We start from the raw sequence: 12,918 nt of genomic DNA, 5'->3' as shown, positions 1-12,918 counted from the left end.
TGATCTGCGTGTAGCCAGTCAGGCAAGCAAGCAACACAGGCTAGCTAACTATAAATTGGATGGTTGTGTGCAGGTATTTTTTTTGAGAAGCTCGTGCATGGAATTGATCGGCCGCAGGGCCGTGCAAACTGAGGGTACCTGGGGGAGTCACTTCGCCGCTTCTTGAGGGCTTCCAAGTGGCAGATTGAAGTGCTTGCTTGGTATGTATATATTGCTTGCTGTTTAGAATAAAACCTTTAATCTTCTCACTCACTTGTGTTTTGTATTACTTCTGAATCTCATTTTAAAAGAGCCACCTTGCATTTAGCAAGACAGTTGTTTAGAAGAGGCAATTTCAGCAGGGGCAGCTTGTCATGCAATTATCATTATTATTGTATTTTTCTGTTGTGAACTGCCTTGAGATTTGTAATTGAAGGGCAGTATACAAATAATAATAATAATAATAATAATAATAATAATAATAATAATAATGCTGGTGCGGATCCCTGGCATCTCCTGATAGGGCTGGGAGAGATTCCCTGCCTGAAATCCTAGAGAGTTGCTACCAGTCAGTGTTGACAGTACTGAATTAGATGGACCAACGGCTAAAGCAGCTTCCCAGGTTTCTATGTTCATTGGGTCACCATACCAAGAGGAAGAATTAAACCTACTGAGTGCTGTCTTCTCCCCCCCTCCCTGGCATTTAATATTTCCTATTGAATTATTCCAAATTATACTACTCTGACATACAAGAGGGCACCATACGTTTCTTACTTGCACAATTGCTTCTTGAATCATATGTCGCCTTGGGAGTTTGAAGTAAATACAAGTTATTCCTTAAATTAGTCTCCTTCGTTTTTCCGAAGCGTTAGTTCTTTGATTGAAAGGTGGGGAGGTTTCTCCTACTGTGTAGGAGGCAAAGACGTAGATTGTTAATTAGCGGGCTCAGTCGTTTCAAGACTTTGGGAGGGTTTTAGCCTTACCTTAGGAACCTGTTTGTAATCAGATTCTGATTGGTATTTCAGGCTGAATTTGAGCCAAAGTTGCTGCAGAAATCCATTAATAGGTTATTTTCCCATGTTTCCGGCAGCTGCAATGGGAGGGGGAGGATATAAGAATTAGGACTGTACTGCTGCTCAGGAAACGAGCTTGATGCTTTCCTTCCCATGACATTTTACTGATTTAAATCCTACCCTTTTGAAGCCACTAAGTAAGGTAGAAAAGGTAATGGACCCCTGGATGGTTAAGTCCAGTCAAAGGCGACTGTGGGGTTGCGACGCTCATCTCACTTTTAGGCCGAGGGAGCCACTGTTTGTCCGCAGACAGCTTTCCAGGTCATGTGGCCAGCATGACTAAACAGCTTCTGGCACAACGGAACATCATGACAGAAGCCAGAGTGCATGGAAACGCTGTTTACCTTCCCGCCACAGTGGTACATATTTATCTACTTGCACTGGCATGCTTTCGAACTGCTAGGTTAGCAGAAGCTGGGACAGAGCAACGGGAGCTCACACCGTCATGGGGATTCGAACCGCCAACCTTCCGATCGGCAAGCCCAAGAGGCTCAGTGGTTTAGACCACAGTGTCACCCACATCCCTAAAGCCACTTTGCAACACACAAGTATCTCTAGTAGTTCCTTCTAAGAGCCAAATAGCTCAATAGTTTCATTGCAAAAAGGCAAATTAGAAAGGTGGTCCATCCGTCCACGCATCTGATCACAGCCCAAATAAGCCCACTCTGTGGCAGCCTGAAATCATTATGATTTTAAGACTAGCTCCATCGGGCTTTCCCAACAACTGCCCCACAGGGCCCTGGTGAGACTATTCGCTCTTCTTGCTCAGTTCCTGTTTGCGCTGGCTCAACCTGACCATGTCCACATTTTATTGAATGGCAGAACTGATACCCACCCTCACAGCTGTTGTAAACAAAGGACAGGTGCAAATATCTTATTTCTCTTGGGGGCTCAGGCACAGTTACCCTTCACCTCATGCTTTTTGGGCTCAGGTTGCATTTAATAAAAGAGAGGAACCTCCAAGCTTCCTAGACTGCCCATCTTGCCCTGACCTCTGCTGATCTTCCTTCAACGCTAGGCTGATACTCCTAGGGTTACTGACCTCATGCCATATTTCCTTTCCTTCTTCCTTCTTCGTGTTTCCCCCATGGGAGCAGCCATGAGGGCAAGCATAGATCATTGCATCTCCATTATAGCATGATAGATCTGGGGAACTTTCCTACCAACATGGATTTCCAATAATAAAGATTAGCTTTCTTGTTTTCTTAAACCTGGTGTGTGATTGTATCCAGAGAAAGTCACAGAGCTATGTTCTCAGAGTTCCCTAGAAAGGCGGGTCAGCTGTTAAGCCATTCTGAGAACTGGAGCTCTGTGATAAACTACAGTTCCCAGGATTCTTGGGGAGGAAGCCATGGCTGTTTCAAGTGGTAAGATTCTGTTTTGAATGTGTAGTGCAGATGGAATCTGAGAAGTAAGAATTTGCGTTGGGGCTTATCTGCACTTAGCTTTCCCCTGATGTTTCCAGACATGGTCCGTGCTTAAAAGCTCAAAAGCTCAATCCATGAAAAACCCAAATGGATGTTTGCTGCAACTGAGCACTAAACAGGGTTTTCACAGGGAAAACTCCAGGGCAAAATCAAAAAACAAAATGCTAGGACACAGAGGTTTTAAGCGTGAGCAGTGCATGCAAGGAGCAGGGCAAAAGGTCAGTGTAAGCCCTTAAGTCTTTCAGCAAGTGAAAACACACACACAAAAACTCACGACCAGCGGTGGCTGTGGCTCTTTGAGACTAGTAGGGCAGAAAGCCAACAGTAGACAGAGTCTGAGCCAAGGGCATGCAGAGTCAACCAATCCTACTTTTCTCTCCATCCTCTTCCCCATGAGTTCAGCAAAACCAACTCTGAGACTAAAGTGAGGGAGTTGGTCATGTACCCCCTCAACTGTGGACATCCCAGAATTACAGAAGCCACCCCCGGCTACTGATTGGATGCTGGGGTGTCCTGCTTTGGCTTCTGTGAGAGAGCAGCCCCCAAAGACTGTTGGAACCTCCGTTACGACCGAGCTATTCCTCCAGTCGAGCCTTCAGAATCTCCAATGCTGGTTAACGACCTGAGCCTTTAATAAGGCTCCAGGCACGTTCCCCATTCAGCAGAGTATCAAAGCAGCAGAAGTGACGAGAAGTTTGAGCTACATTGCTAGGTTTAATTTCTAACTACGCAGACAGAAAGGAAATATACATGCTCTCTCTGTGAAAGCAGAGAGCAACTAGAAAAACAAAGGAACAGGAAACGAGAAACATCGCATCCGTCTCCTGTCTTCCGTGAGAGTTCCAATAGCCTGGAATCTCTGGAATGCAAAACAGAGTCTTATGACTCCAAGCACTGCACAGTGGCATAAACAGAAACTAACAAAGACATCTGTTTTGGGGGAAGGTGCTCTTGCGCAAGTCACCTGGTTCCAGCAAGAGCCCAGCTCCAAAAAAGACATGCGCCCAAGTTTCCCCTCTGCAGCATGTTGGAGAGTATGTGATAGGTGGTGCCTGGAGTAAGAAAGCAGGCAATTGGAGGTGGTGAAGGGCATACCAAGGTTGGTTGGGAAGCAAGCACCCCATTCACCCTAAAGGACCAGCCTCCCATGCCCAGGAGTGCAATTGTCATATGGGATTATTGCAACGCATGGTTGTCGGGTGCAGGGCCATAGCTAGCTGCTTTGGCACCTGTAGCGGTGGGTGTGGGGCGATCCGCACACAGGGCCACGGTGGCGATCTGCGAACTGGGGTGCTGCGGCGCTCCACCCAGGGGGGCACCACAGCATTCCATGCACGGTGCCATGGCGATCTGCACACGGGGGCACAAGCTGACCAAGGAGTCTGCCTGGTGGGCGCAAGCCCCACTCTGCCGTTTCGGGCAACGCGGGGCCCCGAGCCACCGTGTCACTCCCAGGAGAGACATGCTGCAGGCCAAGCCCCACAGTAAGTGCCGCCCCCCGCGGAGTGGCATTTTGTCACCCCCCCTCAAGGATGACACCTGGGGCGGCTGCACTCCCCGCACCACCCCTCCTTCCTACGCCCTTGTTCGAGTGGCCATTTTGTAATGTGTGAAGCAGCTCTTGCTGGCCTCTTCTGGTCACTCAGAAGTCTGCGCTGATCATTCCTGGCATCTAATCATTCCAAAGCAGAGGGCACCCAGTGCCCTTCCCATGCCCATAACATATTGGTCTAAGCTGCAAGCCACTGATCCTCCAAAGTGCTCACTATCGCAAATTAAAGGAGAGACAGGGTTGTCAGAGTGCCAATGAGCTCTGCCCTTTTCTTCCGGCATGGCTTTAAGTCGGATGCTCACAAAGTCACTGGATCGCCTACGTAAATACTTGGAGGAGAAAAATAAGCAAGCATGAGTTGAGCTTTCTACAAATGTAGATTAATTGTCTAATTGGAATTCCTAATCAGGCTCAGCCGCCTACACCAGCTAATCTGCACTCCCTCTGTAGCGAGAGGTTGTTTACTGCTGCTTCAACAAAGATCTCACTACAGAGACTGGAAGAGGCCTGAGCATAAGAAAGTGTTTGTTTTGCAGTAATCGGTCCCCAGATGTCTTACTGCCGTGCCAGCAAGTGGAGAGTTTGCTTCTGAGCGCCAGGCTCCAGCTGCAGAGCAAAGCAGCAATGGAAGGCAAGATGTCACCCTTTCATTCCAGATTGAATTAATATGGGGCAAATAGAAGCCAGTCATCACAGGGCCTGGAGCAAGCCTGCAAAACCTGTGACCCGGGAAGCAGAAAACAACTTGCCAACTATGGAGTGTGGCCTGCTTGTTCCATTTTTACAGTTATAGTCAGGCAGCAAAGAGAAGAGGTCTATGAGGTCCCTGGCAGTCTGCCCTAGATTGCTGGTGGGTTGTATTCACCGAAGTGGGCTCACAAGCTGTATTTGGAGGGAGTATTAAGGGGCAAGCTTAATGGACCAGCTGAGCAACTGATCCATGGAGTGCCATATAAGCAAACCCTTCCAACATTTCCCTGACGAAAGTAAGGTAAAGGGACCCCTGACCGTTAGGTCCAGTCGCGGACGACTCTGGGGTTGTGCACTCATCTCGCTTTACTGGCCGAGGGAGCCGCCATACAGCTTCCGGGTCATGTGGCCAGCATGACTAAGCCACTTCTGGCGAACCAGAGCAGCACACGGAAACGCCGTTTACCTTCCCACCAGAGCAGTACCAATTTATCTACTTGCACTTTGACGTGCTTTTGAACTGCTAGGTTGGCAGGAGCTGGGACAGAGCAACGGGAGCTCACCCCGTCGCGGGGATTCAAACCGCTGACCTTCTGATCGGCAAGTCCTAGGCTCTGCGGTTTAACCCACAGCGCTACCTGCCTGATGAAAGTAGGGACATCATATTCCATAATAATAATAATAATAATAATAATAATATTTTATATTATTTATATGTGTTGGGAGGTTTTCCAGATTTGGAGGCAGTGAAGAAGACATAAAGGGAGAGGAGAGGAAGAAGACACTATTTGCACAATCGGGAGCTATTTTGACTTAACTGGAGTCAACTCTCTGTTATTGGGAGGGCAAGTACTGTTAAACTTCATTTTTAAATTGTGTATATTGCTTGTTCCAACAGGCTTGGGGGAACGGATTGTTTTTAAGGAAACGGCTGCTGCTGTTGTGTTTTTATTGTAATGATTTCTATGTTTTAATTATAGATCACACACACACGTATAGGAATTGTAGAGTTTGACATGACCACATGGGTCTTTAACCTTCTGCAATGCAAGAATCTTTTACCCAATGTAGAACTCAAACCCCCAACCCTGAGATTAAGAGTCTCTGCTGTACCTATTGAGATATATATATTCTGTTTAATTGTAGTTATTTTTTAAGCATTGCTTTTTCTCTGTTTTTAGCTGTTTCTGATTTAGCTCTAAGCCACCTTGAGTCTCTGTCCAGGGCGGGGGGAGGAGGCAGAATATATATCAGGCTTCCTCAGACTCAGCCCTCCAGATGTTTTGAGACTACAATTTCCATCATCCCTGACCACTGGTCCTGCTAGCTAGGGATCATGGGAGTTGTAGGCCAAAAACATCTGGAGGGCCGAGTTGAGGAAGCCTGATATAAATAAATCTAATAATCATAATATGGTGTGAGTCTCCAGGAGATGTTTTGTATTTGGCAACAGATGATTTGAATTAAAATAATGTATTTACTTCCAGTGGCTGGTAGCAAGAAAGCAAATAATCTAAGCTCACAAATAATGGATGGATGGACAGAAGAAATAAAATAAAAATTCTAAGATCCTTCCATCCTGCATTAGTGGAAGCTCATGCAACCTCTTGTCACTAGGTGGCTCTCACCTATTAAATGTGCCTAAAAGAGTTAAGACTCATCTGCACTATATATTTAAAGCAGAATCATACCACTTTAAACAGTCATGGCTTCCCCAAAAGAATCCCAAGAACTGTGGGGTGCTGAGAATTGTCAGGGGACTCCTATTTCCTTCACAGAACTACAGTTCCCAGAGTTGTTAGGGAAGAAGGATGGATGGTTAAAACACATTGTAGCTCTGTAAATATGGAAGGTGTGTTGGTGACATCACCATTACAGCATTTCAGTACTGTGCATTGATGGCTAGGGCTGAAATGAGATAGACCTATTTCCTCCAAGCTCAATCTGGAAGAGAAGGTGATACATCTTGAGGAAGAATAACACTATGGTGCATTTCCTTGGAGCTGGTTTTTTTGAGGGTGGGGAGCCTACCATTGAAATGATTTGTGCCTGTTCTCTAGGGCTGCCATATTTCAAAAAGTGAAAATCCGGACACAAATGTTGCAAAATCTTTTTAAAAAGAAGTTGTTTTTGAGCTCTTTTTAAGGAAATTTGCCAAAATCTATACAGTGGTACCTTGGGTTACATACACTTCGGGTTACAAACGCTTCAAGTTACAGACTCCACTAACCCAGAAATAGTACTTCGGGTTAAGAACTTTGCTTCAGGATGAGAACAGAAATCGTGCTCCGGCGGCACGGTGGCAGCAGGAGGCCCCATTAGCTAAAGTGGTGCTTCAGGTTAAGAACAGTTTCAGGTTAAGAACGGGCCTCCGGAACAAATAAAGTACTTAACCCAAGGTACCACTGTACTTTCAACAATGGTTGCCACCAGGAAAACCGGTTGCGATTTCTGACCAGGACACTGTTTCCAACTGCTGTGTTCCGGCTATGTTTGGAAAATTCATACTTTAGCACAGTTCCATTTCTGAAAATGCAACAGAGAAGAAGAGGCCGTATCTGCTATCTGGTGCAATTGCCAGTTTCAGTGAGTAATTCTGCACGAATCAAACTTCTCCGCACCGCTCAAATAAATAACCTTATGGCGAAGTGCACCAGCCCTTAAGCTGCAAACATTTGAGCCTGGTCAGCAGCACCTACTGGTTTATCATCCATCTATTTAAGGGTGGGCATTGTGTTCAAGGAGCCCAGTAGCTACCTTGCAGCTATACAGAGGGTCCTGAAAATATGCCCTCAGTTTCCAAACCTTTCAGAAGAGCTGGAGTAACATATTTTCACTGAAGATAATCACCCTGGGAACCAGAGGATCATGTTTGCCTTCATGAATATTCAGCAGCTAGTACATTCACCTTCAGGTCTGTAATTTGAATTCCATGTTTCCCTCTGGGACCTGTAGCACTAAGCTGGTAAATACTTTACAACGTCCGTGGAGAGACTCTGAACGCAAAGGAGCAGCATAAAAGCTGAACAGAGATTAAATATGAATGGGCTGAGCGGTAGCATTTAGTAGTTAAAAGCTGCATGCTGTGCTTCGTAGCTGTATGGCTTTCTCGCCGGTGACCTGGGATAATGATTCCAAGTTAAGGCGTCTATAGATGTTACACAAGAACCAGTGCAGCTTGCAATTTCACTTTTCCAAGCATGCAGAAGACTTCTTGCCACACTTACACCAGATACTTTTAAGGTGGTTTGTAAAGACCTCATAATACTGGCTTTTTTTGTGGTGAAAACGTTTCAAATGGGTAGAGTATTACAATCACTGTTAGGCTTTTACTTTTTTGCATTTCCAACATATGTAGTTTGGGTATAATAATACCTACAGGGTTTGGAAGGATCCCTTCTTTTAAAATGGCTCCCTCGTACCACCATGAAACACTGGGCCCTTAAAATACGCAAAGAAGCAGAAATTGTGACATTGGAGGAATTAGCACAATTGCCTGAAATATTTATTTGTTTAAGTTATTTATTTATTCATTTATTTATTACATTTATATCCCCAAATAGTTCAAGGTGGCACACATGGTTCTCCCCTTCCCCATTCTGTCCTCACAACAACCCTGTGGGGTAGGTTCAACTGAGAGACAGTGACTGGTCTAAGGTCACGCAGTGAGTTTCATGTCTGAGTGGGGATTTGAACCCAACTCTCCCAGGTCTTAGTCCAACAATTTAACCACTACACCACAGTGGCTCCCATCCTTCTGCCCAAAGGAGCAATCCTTCGTTCTGCTCAGCTAGATCTGCAATACAGCCTCATCCAACACCAGCTGACTCCATCCTTAAGATTGGACTCCGTTCATAGTCCACACGAGAATCTGTGGTGAGGGGATTCATAAAACGGCCTCTGTGCTGGGGGGCCTTTACTCTGGAAAGATCTCTCCCCAGAGAGTGGTTTGTGTTGGGGTATAGATGCCAACTAAAACGGTTTCTATTTTCCTAACCCTTTCATTCTGAGGTGGTAATAGTTTCCCTGAACAGCAATGTGTGGGTTGTGTTTTTTAATTACGGTTACATAATGAATGCTTTCGTTTTGTATTTGTTTTGTTCCTTAATCCTTTGTCGCACACAGCCCTTTGCTCTGTTCAAGGAAGGGTCATAAATACAATAAAATGAACATGTAGCATGGTGCGGGTGTTTTTCCCTGCTCTCATTTTTTGTTTCAAAGCAGGCTTAGCAGAGTCTTGCCCTCCTCTCGCCAACCACAAAAGGGAACTGTACAACATACATGCTCATTATCTGAGCAACAGGCTCACCGGCTCCAATGTGCTGGGTTTAGATAGCACTTCTTAGGCAAACCCAACAGATGTTGCCATCAGCAGAAATTGTCCCTGCAAACAGAAGGCCAGTGTCACCACAAAATATTTTTCCTCTGTGAAAGAATACCTGGAAACAGTGTTACAGTGGTACCTCAAGTACTTAATTCGTTCCGGAGGTCCGTACTTAACCTGAAACTGTTCTTTTTTTTTTTTTTTTAATAATATTTATTAAAGTTTTCCAATTAATTACAAATTAATAAAACATCCAATTTCAAATCTTTTTCCAATTACATCCTTTCAGGACTTCCCCTTCCCTCCCCCCCTTGTATTCCCAATCTCTCAAATGATCTCAACAAGTTCTTCTCCTCAATTCAAACTTGTTATCCTTAACCCAAATTTTTTTTTTTTTTAAAAAAAACATTATTTTCCATTCCCCTAAAATCGGCTTATTCCCACCACGAGTTCCCCCCTTTAGAATACCATGTAGATGTATATAGCCTAAATAAAACGTAGTTTACGCCTTTAAGGATTCCACATTTCCCACCCCCCCTTTTCCCGGTTGCGTTCCCAATGTTCCTCAATGTCCGATATTTCCACGTCTCTCTAAATCATAGTCCTTTGCCAGTCCTCTTTAGTTTCGAATGTCCAATCATGGAAGGATTCTGTCTCAAAGAGAGGCCCATTTTTTCCATCCAGATTTTTATTTCCAGGAGTGAAAAACTCCAAATTATAATCCTTAAGCTTGTCAAATCTGGATGTCCCAAATGTCCCCACTTTTAACTTGGTCCAATTCTTGTTATTTTGTTGTTCTTATTGATCACACTCCTCTTTCTATTTCTTTCTGTCCCTGTTTTCCTGCACAAATGTCCTAATTCCAAAAGTTAGTTCCTTTACAGAGGCTTGTTATTCAGAAACAAAACATTACGTCAAGTCCCTTTCATTCCACAACAGATGATTCCATTGTCTTCTTCGGTGTAGTGGCCTCTGTAGTCATAATAATGTTCCATTTCTGCAGTTTCCCAGGAGATAAACAGTTCAGTTCCAATTTCCAGCTAAAACTTGTAATGTCCCTCGGCTCCTCTAGGTGGATTGCAAAAGCTGAGTTCTCTTCCAGATCGCATCCATTAGCCCTAGTAACTTTGTAATCCTTATTTAAAACAATTTGTATCCAATTTATAACAAATATAACCAGCAAAGTCCTTGTAACATAGTCTCTATCTTATTTTCCGCTTTGACAGCTCTTTGACAGCTGTCAAAACTTGCCTTTCTCCTCTCCAAACTCCGTCATCGATCGCTCCCGGGGTTCCAGGGGGGGTTGTTTTTAAGTCCGAATTCTACTTTCCTCCTCCAGCTCAATCTCATATTCTTCACTCGTGAGGTTAAAAACTTGCCAAAATGATGTTACTCCGATCTTAGTTATCAGATCCTTTGCTTTGACCCTTCTACAATGGAGGGGGTGGCTGACTTCCTTTTTTGCGCCTCCCCCGCTCGCTCCGAAATTTTTAAAATTTTTGTCCCTCTTTTTAATCCAAGTTCCAATTACTTACAGGTTGTTCTTTTAGGTCCGAATTTTCAAAGGAAGAAGCCAGCGCTCTCCGCCGAATGGCATGCGGCTTCGCACGGCAGGGATAGCAGAGGACTCAAAACACCACGCTTCTCCCCGGCACCCGATCCGTAGCCTTTAACCTGAAACTGTTCTTAACCTGAAGCACCACTTTAGCTAATGGGGCCTCCTGCTGCCGCCGCGCCGCCAGAGCCCAATTTCTGTTCTCATCCTGAAGCAAAGTTCTTAACCTGAAGCACTATTTCTGGGTTAGCAGAGTCTGTAACCTGAAGCGTATGAAACCTGAAGCGTATGTAACCTGAGGTACCACTGTATATCAGAATATGTAACACACAATGGGGAGCTACTGTGGCAAAGTGCTTACAGTGTCAGACCAGGACTGAGGAGACCAGCTGACCTTGGGCCAGTTACTGCTCCTTATCCTAACCTACCTCGCAGGGTAGTTATAAAATGAAAATGGGGAGAGTCGTGCTTGCCACCTTTTGTTCCTTGGGATATAAATGCCAGAAAATAAAGTGCACGTGAATATTATAGGTGATGTGAGTGAGGAGGAGTTTAGATGAATCAAATCTCCTGGGATAGCTCAATCGGTAGAGCATGAGATTCTTAATCTGAGGGTTGTGGGTTTGAGCCCCACATTGGGGAAAGTATTCCTGCATGGCAAGGGGTTGGACTAGATGACCCCCAGGGTCCCTTCCAACACTGCAGTTCTATGATTCTTTGATTCCTGCTTGTGGAGCCAGTGGAGGTTGATCCATTTGGGCAATTGGGCTGCTGCAAACTTTGTACGCAGGTGGCGTCGTGGGTTAAACCGCAGAGCCTAGGGCTTGCTGATCAGAAGGTCGGCTTTTCGAATCCCCACAGGGTGAGCTCCTGTTGCTCGGTCCCTGTTCCTGCCAACCTATCAGTTCAAAAGCACGTCAAAGTGCAAGTAGATAAATAGGTACCGCTCCGGCGGGAAGGTAAACGGCGTTTCCGTGCGCTGCTCTGTTTCACCAAGCTTAGTCATGCTGGCCACATGACCCAGAAGCTGTACACCGGCTCCCTCGGCCAATAAGGTGAGATGAGCACCGCAACCCCAGAGTCGGACACGACTGGACCTAATGGTCAGGGGTCCCTTTACCTTTAAACTTTGTACAAAATTGCAAATTGAGTTATTTTGTACTTGTTTCATTTATGAAAATAGACACATTTAAGAACCAAATATATCATATGACTATTACCATGGAAATGATAGGGATCCTAATATAAAATCAACTCATTTATTGCAAACTGAAGACATCCTACCCCGTCCTCTTTCATTGTCACACTGTAAGTGACATTCCCATGTCTTTCACCCGATGATCAGGATAAAATATGAAACTCTGGGACAAAACTAAACATGTTGGCAGAGAGATATGGTTGGATCTCCGGGATTTGGTGTGGCTTTGCTATTATGGGACTGGAGTTCAGCTCAGCTCCTAGCCAGGTGAGGCTTGTGGATGCAGTAGCAGCAGTGCCATCATGGGGCGTAAGTTGTGGGGTGTCCCGGGAGAGCAAGGCAAGGCGTTAGCCCCATGGGACTTGGTTGGCATGTGGGGCCCAGCAAATGCCCAGGTATGCTGGGGATTGAAATGATGGTGAGTGCTGTTGAGGGGACAAGGCTCCAGCATGTCTTAGAAATGTCACACAGCCTTCCAGGTCCTGGAGCTAAGCCCATCAGCGCTATACATTTCTTTCTACACAATGCATAAAGCCTTGATTCAAATAACCAGCTCATAAAATTTCTGAGAACCGGCTGTCAGCGAAGGAATGCAAAGCCCCCTTGAAGATGCTCTTCTCAAGACCCATCTGTTCTGCCGTGCAATTTTATCTGGAATATTCCGTCTCCAGTCCGCACACATCCAGCCCATGCTCCTACAACGCTGCTTCAGCACTGTATCATCTTGGGCCGATCCCTGCAATTCTCTTTCGCTCCAAATTTGCATGGCTTCCCGGACAGGAAAGCTCTTGTTTAGGTTATGGCCTGGAAGTCTACAGCACTACAGACACAACAAAACAATGTGCCTAAGGAAGGGTGGAAAATCAGAGATCAAAAGGACCCTTTTTGATGAGAGAGAATGCCGAACATCAGCCCTGCTGGCTTGGGACCTATGCATACTGAAAGAGAAATCCCTTTCAAGTCAAAGTTTACAAAGGCCCCCTCTGCCCTCTCTTACTTGTAATTCCCAGATCTGCATTTTTTAAGAATGCACCAAGCAATTTTGCTTATTTAGTTAATAGGAATCTTTTCAAACAATGAAAAGGAAAAGAGCAATAGTTTTGTTGTAAACTGATCCCAT

Source organism: Podarcis erhardii (genome assembly GCF_964252035.2).
Source record: "Podarcis erhardii genome assembly, chromosome: 6".
Classification (NCBI taxonomy): Eukaryota; Metazoa; Chordata; class Lepidosauria; order Squamata; family Lacertidae; genus Podarcis; species Podarcis erhardii.
Note: the sequence above shows the minus strand (reverse complement) of the source record.